The 11,757-nt window shown below is 36.3% G+C and overlaps 1 pseudogene; it reads left to right on the forward strand.

Annotated features, from left to right (window-relative positions):
• LOC114890298 overlaps positions 1–8,368 on the forward strand; it is a 53,554-nt pseudogene extending 45,186 nt beyond the window's left edge.
• The last annotated feature ends 3,389 nt before the right edge of the window (positions 8,369–11,757 follow it).

Genomic DNA, 11,757 nt, shown 5'->3' on the forward strand with positions numbered 1-11,757 from the left:
TTATTTTCATTCTTTTTTCTTTTTTCTGCTCTGCAGTAGTTATTTCCACTATCTTTTCTTCCTGGTCACATATCCGTTCTTCTGCCTCAGTTATTCTGCTGTTGATTCCTTCTAGAGAATCTTTCATTTCATTTATTGTGTTGTTCATCATTGCTTGTTTGCTCTTTAGTTCTTGTAGGTTCTTGTTAAACGTTTCTTGAATTTTCTCCATTCTATTTCCAAGATTTTATATCATCTTTACTATCATTACTCTGAATTCTTTTTCAGGGAGACTGCCTTTTTCCTCTTCATTTTTTTGGTCTGGTATGTTTTTACCTTGCTCCTTTATCTGCTGTGTGTTTCTCTCTCTTCTCATTTTGCTTAACTTACTGTGTTTGGTGTCTCCTTTTTGCAGGCTGCAAGTTCGTAGTTCCCGTTGTTTTTGGTGTCTGTCCCCAGTGGGTAAGGTTGGTTCAGTGGGTTGGGTAGGTTTCATGGTGGAGGGGATTAGTGCCTGTGTTCTGGTGGATGAGGCTGGATCTTGTCTTTCTGGTGGGCAGGACCACATCCGGTGGTGTGTTTTGGGGTGTCTGTAACCTTATTATGATTTTAGGCATCCTCTCTGCTAATGAGTGTGGTTGCATTCCTGTCTTGCTAGTTGTATGGCATATGTTGTCCAGCACTGCAGCTTGCTGGTCATTGAGTGGAGCTGGGTCTTAGCACTGAGGTGGCGATCTCTGGGAGAGCTGTCGCTGTTTGATATTATGTGGAGCCAGGAGGTCTCTGGTGCACCAGTGTCCTGAACTCAGCTTTCCCACCTCAGATGCACTGGCTTGACGCCCAGCCGGAGCACCAAAACTGTCATCCACACAGCTCAGAAGAAAATGGAGAATAAAAGAAAGAAAAAATAAAATAAAATAAAATATTAAAATAAAAAAATTAAAATGTAATTTAAGAAAAGAAAAAAGAAAGAAGAGAGCAACCAAACCAAAAAAGAAATCCACCAATGATAACAAGTGCTAAAAGCTATATTTTAAAAAACGGACAGAGAGAACCCTCGGATAAATCACACAAAGAAGCATACACATCACACTCAGAAAAAGGGAAAAAGGAAAAAAAAAACATATATATATATATATATATATATCTACATTTAAAAAAAAATGGAAGAGAGAAACCAAATCAATAAACAAATCTACCAATGATAATAAACTCTAAATACTAAACTAAGATAAACATAAAAGCAGAAACAAATTAGATGCAGAAAGCAAACCCCAAATCTACAGTTGCTCCCAAAGTTCAAGGCCTCAATTTTCAGATGATGTGTTGTCTATTCAGGTATTCCACAGATGCAGGGTACATCATGTTGATTGTGGAGTTTTAACCCGCTGCTCCTGAGGCTGCTGGGAGAAATTTCCCTTTTTCTTCTTTGTTTGCACAGCTCCTGGGGTTCAGCTTTGGATTTGGCCTCGTCTCTGCATGTAGCTTGCCTGAGGGCGTCTGTTCTTCGTTCAGAAAGGGCAGGATTAAAGTAGCAGCTGATTAGGGAGCTCTGGCTCACTCCGGCCAGGGGGAGGGAGGGTTACAGAACGCAGGGCAAACCTGTGGTGGCTGAGGCTGGCGTGATATTGCAACAGCCTGAGGCGCGTCATGTGTTCTCCCAGGGAAGTTGTCCCTTGATCACAGGACCCTGGCAGTGGCAGTCTGCACAGCTCCCAGGAGGAGAGGTGTGGATAGTGATCTGTGCTTACACACAGGCTTCTTGGTGGCTGCAGCAAGAGCCTTAGCATTTCATGCCCGTTTCCGGTGTCCCTGCTGATAACCGTGGCTTGCGCCTGTCTCTGGAGCTCGTTTAGGTGGTGCTCTGAATCCCCTCTCCTCGTGCACCCTGAAACAGTTGTCTCTTGCCTCTTAGGCAGGTCCAGAGTTCTTTCCAGTCTCCCTCCCGGCTAGCTGTGGCACACTAGCCCCCGTCCAGCTGTGTTCACGCAGCCAACCCCAGTCCTCTCTCTGGGATCTGACCTCTGAAGACGGAGCCTCAGCTCTGAGCCACTACCCATCCAGCGGGTGAGCAGACAAGCCTCTCAGGCTGGTGAGTGCTGGTCGGCACTGATCCCCTGTGCGGGTATTTCTCCACTTTGCCCTCTGCACCCCTATTGCTGCACTCTCCTCCATGGCTCTGAAGCTCCCCCCACCACCCCCCATCTCTGCCAGTGAAGGGGCTTCCTGGGGCGTGGAAAACTTTCTCCTTCACAGCTCCCTCCCAGAGGTGCAGGTCTCATCCGTATTCTTTTTTCTCTGTTTTTTCTTTTGCCCAGGTACGTGGGGAGTTTCTTGCCTTTTGGGAAGTCTGAGGTCTTCTGCCAGCATTCAGCAGGCATTCTGTAGTTGTTCCACATGTAGATGTATTTCTGATGTATTTGTGGGGAGGAAGGTGATCTCTGGTTTTTACTCCTCTGCCATTTTGATGGTCTCTGCAAGATATATTTTGAAGGTAGAGGCATTGGGATTTCCTTACAAAATGAATATAGGGTATTAAATGAATAAAACAATCGGTAATGTCTCCAAGGTTTTTTTTTTTTTTTTTTTTGCCTGACTAAATGGAGAGATATAATTGCTATCAATTGAGAGGGAGGACACTGAAGTTGGAGCAAGTTTGGGGCATAGAAGTAGCAGTTCATTTGAACAGGTGAAGGGTGAGATGCTATAAATTATCCAAATGGAGATGTTGAGGACACAGTCGGGTATACAGAGTCAGAGCTTGGGAAACAAATTTGGTAACCATCAGCATAAAGTTGGTATTTAAACCTATGAGACTAGACGAGATCATTAAGGGAGTGAGTGAAGATAGAGAAGAGAAGATCAAGGACTGAGCCCTGGGTTCCTCCATGTTATCAGTCTGGAAAAGAGGAAGCCCAGCTAATGACACTGACCAAGAGTAACCTATGAACTACAAGGAAAACCAAGATATAGAAATGTGAGCATTATTAAGGAATATATAGTTAATATTCTCTTTGGGAACATTGACATGCTTTTTTTTCTTTTGCCATTTTGTAAAGATTTTTATTATGAGCAGAGAGCTATGGTTTTTGTTTTACAAGAAAGAACATGAACTGTTAAGGCCAAGATCCTGAATAAAATTGAAAAATTTACCTCTAACCAACTATGTGATGCTGAGCAAGTGCTGTATATGTCTTTTACCCTCCATTTTTCATCTGCAAATATAAATAATGGATATGTAAAATGTGTGCATATAAGAAACTTTACTTTTATCAAGTTGACATAAAATATCTTATATTTTTCATTTCCCCTACATGCTATGAATAATTCCAATGTTTCTTCATATTTTGACTTGCTTGTTGTAGTAGGAAAAATTATATGATTAATATGTTTTATAATTTCATAATACATGTTTAACTTCTAGGGAAACTGTGCTTTCTCTTATTTAACAGAAAAAAGTGTTTTGGTTCTTTACCCAAAGCCTTACATTTTCAGTTCTTACCTGTTCTGGCATATTATAATTTGTATAGTTTGTAACAGGTCTTTCTCTTTTGTTTTGAACGGAAATCAACTGTTGTTGTGAAACATTTACAGACCTAGATTTCTTAGTTTCTCAAAGTCCACTTGTGTACTAACAATCTGTAAATCACTGAGCCTTAGAAGAGAGCTTCCCCAGGAAGGAAAACATAAAACATCAGAGGCATGAGATCTGAAATCTTTTTATATCAACACCCAGTGTTTAGATCTGGTTCTGTTTAACGTTTGATTGGTAGAATCCTGTATCCTAGAAGAGTAGGTAGTCACCTCCTTCCCTTTTCCTCTCTCTGCCTCCATGCCCTACATAAACAAAACTAATATATTTCCTTCAAATCTCGTATATTGGAGCTTTACCCATCCTTTAATGTCTGACAAAAGTACCACTCTTTCTATAAAAATGTTCTTATCTCAATCATTTGGAAATTTCTGATTATCACCATTTTATAATTATTATTATTTTTAATGGGGATATAGGTATAATTATTTTTATAAATAGATTTTCTTGGACCATTTTATTAGATACTCAAAGGTAGAGACTAGGCCTTATGTATACACTTACCTCATATAATTTAAATTTAGTGGTTACTCAAATATATGGGTTGATACAACAATAGCAGAATACACTTTTTTTTTTTTGGTACGTGGGCCTCTCACTGTTGTGGCCTCTCCCGTTGCAGAACACAGGCTCCGGACACGCAGGCTCAGCGGCCATGGCTCACAGGCGCAGCCGCTCCGTGGCATGTGGGATCTTCCTAGACTGGGGCACGAACCCGCGTCCCCTGCATCGGCAGGCAGGCTCTCAACCACTGCGCCACCAGGGAAGCCCAGAATACACTTTTTTTAAAGCACTATGGAATATTCACTAAGATAAACCATATCCTGGGTCATAAAACAAACCTCAACAAATGTAAGATACTTGTAATTTTTATAGTATGTTCTATGAAAATAATAGAATCAAACTAGAAATTAGTCTAGTCTCTATACTTAGAAATAGCCTAAATAATCCTTGGGTCAAGGAAGAAATCTCAAAGTAAATTAAAAATTCATAGAACTAAATAAAAATGAAAATACAACATATTAAAATATGTGAGGTTCACCTAAAGCCTCTAATCAATAACATAAAAAAATTTTTTTAAAGAATGACAAAAAAATAGGAAAAGAATAACAAAATATACCCAAAGCAAGAATAAGGAAGAAATAATAAAGACACAATTAGAAATCAATGCAATTGAAAACAGGAAAACAATAGAGAAAATCAATGAAAAAGTTGTTTCTTTGGGAAAAAAATAAAATTGATAATGCTCTACTAAGGCTGACAAAGAAAACAACTAGCAAAGACATAAATTACTAATATTAAGAATGAAACAAGAAACATCACTACAGATCTTGTAGTCATTGAAAGCATAAGAGGAGACTACTATAAACAATTCTGCAGTCATAAATTCAACTTAGAAGAAATGGACAAATTCCTCAAAACCCACAAACTACTAAGGCTCAGTAAAGATGAAATAGTCAAATGAAATAATCTTATTACCTTTAAAGAAATTGAATTTGTAGTTTAAAATCTCTCTAAAATGAAACCAGACCCAGGTGTTTCACTGAAGATTTCTACCAAACAGTTAAAGAATACAACAATTTTACATAATCTCTTCCAGAATATAAAAGTGTGCAAAACATTTTCCAACACATTCTATAAGGCTAGTATCAACATGATATCAAAACCAAACAAGGACAGTACAAAATAAAAAGGAAAGAAAGAGGAAAAACATCTACAGACCAGTATCTCCATGAGCTTACACATAAAAACTGTCAACAAAATATTAGAAAATTGAATCCAGAAAGGTATAAAAAAAACATAATTACCAAGTGAAATCTATAACAGGTATGGAAGACTGCTTCAACATTTGAAAATCAATCAGTTTAATTCACCATATCTATAAGCTGAAAAAGAAAAATCAAATGACATATCAATTGACAAAGAAAAAGCATTTTAGAAAATCCAACATTAATTAATGATAAAAACTCTAAGCATATTAGTAATAAAGTGGAATTACCTCAACCTGATGAAGAGCATCTACCAAAATTTCCAGCTATCACCACGCATCAAGAGTGAAAGACTGTCTCCAGTATAAATCACATGCTGGGCCACAAAGCAAACCTTGGTAGATTTAAGAAAATTGAAATCATATGAAGCATCTTTTATGACCACAACACTATGAGATTAAAAATCAACTACAAGAAAAAAAAAACAAAACAGAAAAAACACAACCACATGGAGGCTGAATAATATGTTACTAAACAGCCAATGGATCACTGAAGAAATCAAAGAGGAAGTTAAAAAAAAAAAACCTAGAGACAAGTGAAAATGAAAACAAGATGATCTAAAACCTATGGGGCACACTAAAAGCAGTTCTAAGAGGGAAGTTTATAGTGATACAAGCTTACCTTAGGAACAAGAAAAATCTCAAATGAACAACTTAAACTTACACCTAAAGCAAGTAGAGAAAGAAGAACAAACAAAACCCCGTTAGTAAAAGGAAAGAAATCATAAAGATCAGAGCAGAAATAAATGAAAGACAGACTAAGAAAAATCAATGAACCCCAAAACTGATTGCAAAGATAAATAAAATTGATAAACCTTTATCCAGAATCATCAAAAAAAGGGAGAGGGCCCAAATCAATAAAATCAGAACTGAAAAAAAAGTTACTACAACCAGCACCACAGAAATACAGAGAATCATAAGAGACTATTATGATCAACTATACACTGTTAGAACGGGAAACCTAAAAGAAATGGACAAATTCTTAGAAAGGTACAATCTCCTAAGACTGAATCAGAAAGAAATAGAAAGTATGAACAGACCAATTACCAGGACTGAAATTGAATCAGTAATTTAAAAAATCCCAACAAGCAAAAGCCCAGGATCAGATATATATATCATATATATATGTATATATATATATGATATATATATAACTGAATCACTTTGCTGGACACCTGAAAGTAACACAATACTGTAAATCAAATATACTTCAATAAAATTAAATTAATTAAAAACAGAGTGAGCTACCTGTGTTCTTCAGTTGGGCTAATGGCTGACTCTGGGAGGGCTCATGCTAAGGAGTACTTCCCAGAACTTTTGCTGCCAGTGTCCTTGTCCTCATGGTGAGACAGAGCCACCCACCACCTCTGCAGGAGACCCTCCAATACTAGCAGCCTCAAGACATTCAGAAGACAATATTAAAGGGAATCATTAACAGCCTGTTACAAGAATGGAAAAGTCCATGAACAAAAGGTTATCTTAGAGCATATTTTATACTTTTACAGAGTCCTCAATTTAATAACACATCTACATATGCCATCTATGCTCACTTGCTACAACAGATAGCTACGTTAGTAGAAGCTGACCATCATTTCCTAGTTCACTGGTTTAAAAAATTATCCCAGAAGAGGTTCAAATAATTGGTAGAGAGATTGCTGCAGTTTATTTCTTTACACCTGTTTCCTGCAAAGCCTGAAGAATTTCCACCTATATCAAAGTGTTCCTGGTGGATCCCATCATCATCTAAAGTGTTGGCTTTACTTAATACTGCAAACAATTTGGTTCTTCCTCCCCTTATTCCTTATACTGATTTCTATAATTCTACATTGGATCATATTGATCTCATGGAAGAATAACACACCTGGCAGAGCTTTGGAAATTCTCACAGCAAAGTCTGGTGGATAAAGTATCTAGAAGAGAGAGACCTGATATGAATATGTTATTTCTAAATATGAAAGTAAGGTGGACGTATCTGGTCAGGGATTCTCTTGATGAGTTAACCCTGAAAAGAGCAGACTTGGAAAAAGCAGTTGAAAGTTACCTTTGTAGGGGAAGCTGGTTTGGGTATGGGCGTCTTGACTAAAGAATGGTTCCTTCTTCTAATTCGCCAAATTTTTCATCCAGATTATGGCATGTTTACGTATCATAAGTATTTATACTGCCATTGGTTTAGCAGCTTTAAATGTGACAACTATTCTGAATTCCGATTGGTTGGAATTCTTATGGGACTAGCTGTTTATAACAGCATTGCTTTGGATATTCGTTTCCCCTGCTGCTGCTACAAGAAATTATTGAGCCCTCCCATCGTTCCTAATGACCAAAATATGCCAGTAGGCATCTGCAGTGTTACCACTGACGACCTGAGTCAAATTATGCCTAAGCTGGACCATGGATCAAGTGAACTCCGGTCATATGAAGGCAATGTTGAAGAAGATTTCTATTCAATATTTCAGGTGTTTCAAGAAGAATTCGGAATAATTAAGTCCTATAATTTAAAGCCAGGTGGTGATAAAATTCCAGTTACCAATCAAAATAGGAAAGAATATGTACAGCTTTATATTGACTTTCTTTTCAACAAATCCATCTATAAGCAGTTTGCTGCATTTTGTTATGGATTTCACAGTGTGTTTGCTTCAAATTTCCTAATGCTGCTTCGTCCAGAAGAGGCTGAAATTCTGGTCTGTGGAAGTCCTGAACTGGATATGCACGCCCTGCAGAGAAGTACTCAGTATGATGTCTATGCAAAAACCGACTTGACTATACAATACTTTTGGGATGTTGTGCTTGGATTTCCTCTTGATCTTCAAAAGAAGTTGCTGCATTTTACCACAGGAAGTGACAGAGTACCTGTAGGAGGAATGGCTGACTTGAACTTTAAAATCTCAAAGAATGAAACTTCAACTAACTGGTTGCCTGTGGCCCACACCTGCTTCAATCAACTTTGCCTTCCCCCCTGCAAGAACAAAAAGGACCTGAAACAGAAATTGATTATTGGAATTTCAAATTCAGAAGGTTTTGGACTTGAGTAACCTAGAAGACTTGAAATATATTTTATATGTAGCATTCACTTCCCTCTCATTGTGCCTTTAAGCTTTTCATGTTTCTGTCTCAAAACACCTTGACAAAACTCACCAACTTTAAAATACTGATATTTTAAAAATCAAATATGAAGTATGTTCAGTAGAGGCATGGTTTTCTAAAAATACAACACTGCTTGAGTGAGAAAAAGACCAGATGGCAGAGACAGGTGTGGGTCCAGTCCCTCTTTTTTATAGCACTTTATCATTCTCCATAAGTAGTTTGTCACAGGTGTTCCACTGGGAAAGCATTGTGCAGTAAAGAATGCACTGATGACAGAGTGGAGACCAGTGGCAGCTTGTGTGCTTCTAGCACACCGTAGCAACACAGATAGCTACATTGTCATTAATGTAAGGCATGTAGCCATATTTTCATATAGCTGTTAAACAACAGTATAATTGCAAATGCAATTTACAGAGTTTTTTGATATACTGGCTTTCGTTCTCTAAGATTCTTTTCAACCATTGCTGAAAAGCATGTAAATAACTACATAATAGCCTGAGAATAATGGGATTTTGATAGTGCCATTTATTGCTAAAGATTTATTTTTACAAAGTAAATTCAGGGTTTTAGATGTGTATACAGCTTTTACAAATCAATAAAGATGATTGTATAAGGGTGTAAAAAAAAACAGTGAAAAACTGAATATTTTCCCTCTAAAATTGGGATAAGGTGAGGATGTCTGTACTCACTACTCTTATTAAACTAGAAGTTCTAGTCAGTGCAATAGGGTGAGAAAAACATTAAAGAAATAAATTGGCTCTATTTCCATATGATATGATTGTTTACATCGAAAATCTCAAGGAATATACAAAAAATTCTTAGAACTATTAAGAGATTTCAACACAGTTGCAAGATTTATGAGTCACACATAAAAATCAATTATATTTGTATATACTAAGAAGCAATCCCACTACTGGGTATATACCCAGAGAAAACCATAACTCAAAAAGATACATGCACCCCAATGTTCATTGCAGCACTATTTACAATAGTCAGGTCATGGAAGCAACCTAAATGCCCATCGACAGATGAATGGATAAAGAAGATGTGGTACATATATACAGTGGAATATTACTCAGCCATACAAAGGAATGAAATGGAGTCATTTATAGAGACATGGATGGACATAGAGACTGTCATACAGAGTGAAGTAAGTCAGAAAGAGAAAAACAAATATCATATATTAATGCATATATGTGGAATCTAGAAAAATGGTACAGATGAACCTGTTTGCAAGGCAGAAATAGAGACACAGACGTAGAGAACAAACATATGGGCACCAAGGGGGAAAAGGGGTATGGGATGAATTGGAAGATTGATGACAAATACACACTAATATGTATAAAATAGATAACTAATGAGAACCCACTGTATAGCACAGGGGGCTCCACTTCGTTGTACAGTAGAAACTAATGCAACATCGTAAAACAACTATATCCCAATTAAAAAAAATAAAAATCAAAAGAAACATGTAGAAATCAAAATTTTTTTTAAAAAATTACAATTGTTTCCCCAAAATAAAATACTCACATATAACTGTAATAATACATGTAAAGGACTTTTATCCTAAAAATCACAAAATGTTGATGAAAGAAATCAAAGAAGACCCTAATGGATTCATGATTCACAATTCACGTTCATGGACTGTAACACTGGACATTATAAAGATGTCAATTCTCTTTAAATTGTTCTATAGGTTTAACACAATTCTGTAAAAAAAATGTGTCAAAGACATACTTGATCTTAGCCAATTTATACATTGTCCATATATACAGAGATTGACATTTTATCAGTATTTACAGGCATAAATTTTCACAATTTAACTCTCTTAATGTCATTAAATTTCTTCTCCCATTTCACATTGATATGGTCTAAAAATTACTTTTAATTAACCTTTTGCTGGGTAGAAAGTGTTAAATGTCATTTGGGATTAAGAAGCCTATAGATTTTGACTGATTTCCAATTTACAGCATTTTAAAAACTGTTATATAATATTTTCAATGCATAGATTTGTACACTTATTTCTTCAGCTTTTTAATTTAACAATAGTATGATCTACAAAAATGGGAGAAAGTTGTGAGCACTGAGAAGGTTCTTAGTTTTATTCCCAGCTTCAGAGAGCAAATCTTGCAGTCATCTTCATGTGCTTTTATTCCACAGATGCTAAAGCTGTTTATTTTTAAATGTTTAGAATCACGTCTTCTTCTGATCTTTAAAACTCACAATGATTAGGGAATCTAGATTTTGAAATAAAGTACGTCCAAAGATATGTCAATGGCATTAAATAAAATCTGAAACTGAGTTTTTTTAGGATGACATCTCCTTACTCAGATAAGGATTTACTTCATTTTTTTTTTCTCCCTGTATTTGGTAGAATTGAAAGTATTATTTCTTCTTGGCTTGAATGAGGGAATGACTTACATTTATCTAATACAATTTATTCTTACAAATGGTCTCAAAAGTGAGGTAATCAGACATTGAGGCAAAGGAAAAGAGTTATTATCATAATAAATTTACAAATTTATGTGCATTCTTTCTCTTCTTTATAAGTCTGTGAGGTCCTTGATACCATGCCTTACATGTGAGACCTCTCAGTTTCCAGATCAATGTTTTATTTTATGCTTCAATATATCAGAGGATACTTTCATACTCAAACCAGTTCAAGCAAAAATTTTATTATTTTACATAACTGAAATGTCCAGGGACAAATTTGGCTTTCAGGAAAATTGAATCAAAGATGCCATCATAATTCTGTCTCTGTCCCTTGATTCTGCTTTCCTGTGTTCTGGCTTCATCCTCAGGGAGATTCTCCCCACAGAGCAGTGTGAAAGCTTCACACTTATATTCTATAGCACTTTAAACCTAGTGGAAAGAGTGCTCCTCCCTTTTATATGTCCAGTTAAATTTTGAAGATTGAATGATAAGCCTGGAGTAAGTCATGTGTTGATCCCTAAACCATTTATTGTGGACAGCACATGTGCTGCTCTGATCAGATATGCATGCATCAACCCCACCCAAAGTCAGAGATGGAGTGCAGCACTGGGTGTTTTCTTGATGGAAATTGAGAATTTATTATTAGAAAATAGTAAATAGGTGCTGAACTGGCATAAATGAGATATCCAAACAATACACATCCAATACAAATGCCTGAAATAAAATAATTAAAGCAATTAAATAATAAAAGTAAAACACAAATTAAAGAATGCTCTGAGATTTACATTTGAAAGAACAGTGTTGGAAGTATGGTTCTGGCACTTTCAAGCCCTGTGGACTTAAGTAAATGATAAATACTCTGTGGGCTTTACTTTCCTTGTTTTTTTTTTAATTTTTGAGGAAT

This window comes from Monodon monoceros, unplaced genomic scaffold, assembly GCF_005190385.1.
Source record: "Monodon monoceros isolate NGI ecotype Baffin Bay Population unplaced genomic scaffold, NGI_Narwhal_1 Super_Scaffold_11, whole genome shotgun sequence".
Taxonomy (NCBI): domain Eukaryota; kingdom Metazoa; phylum Chordata; class Mammalia; order Artiodactyla; family Monodontidae; genus Monodon; species Monodon monoceros.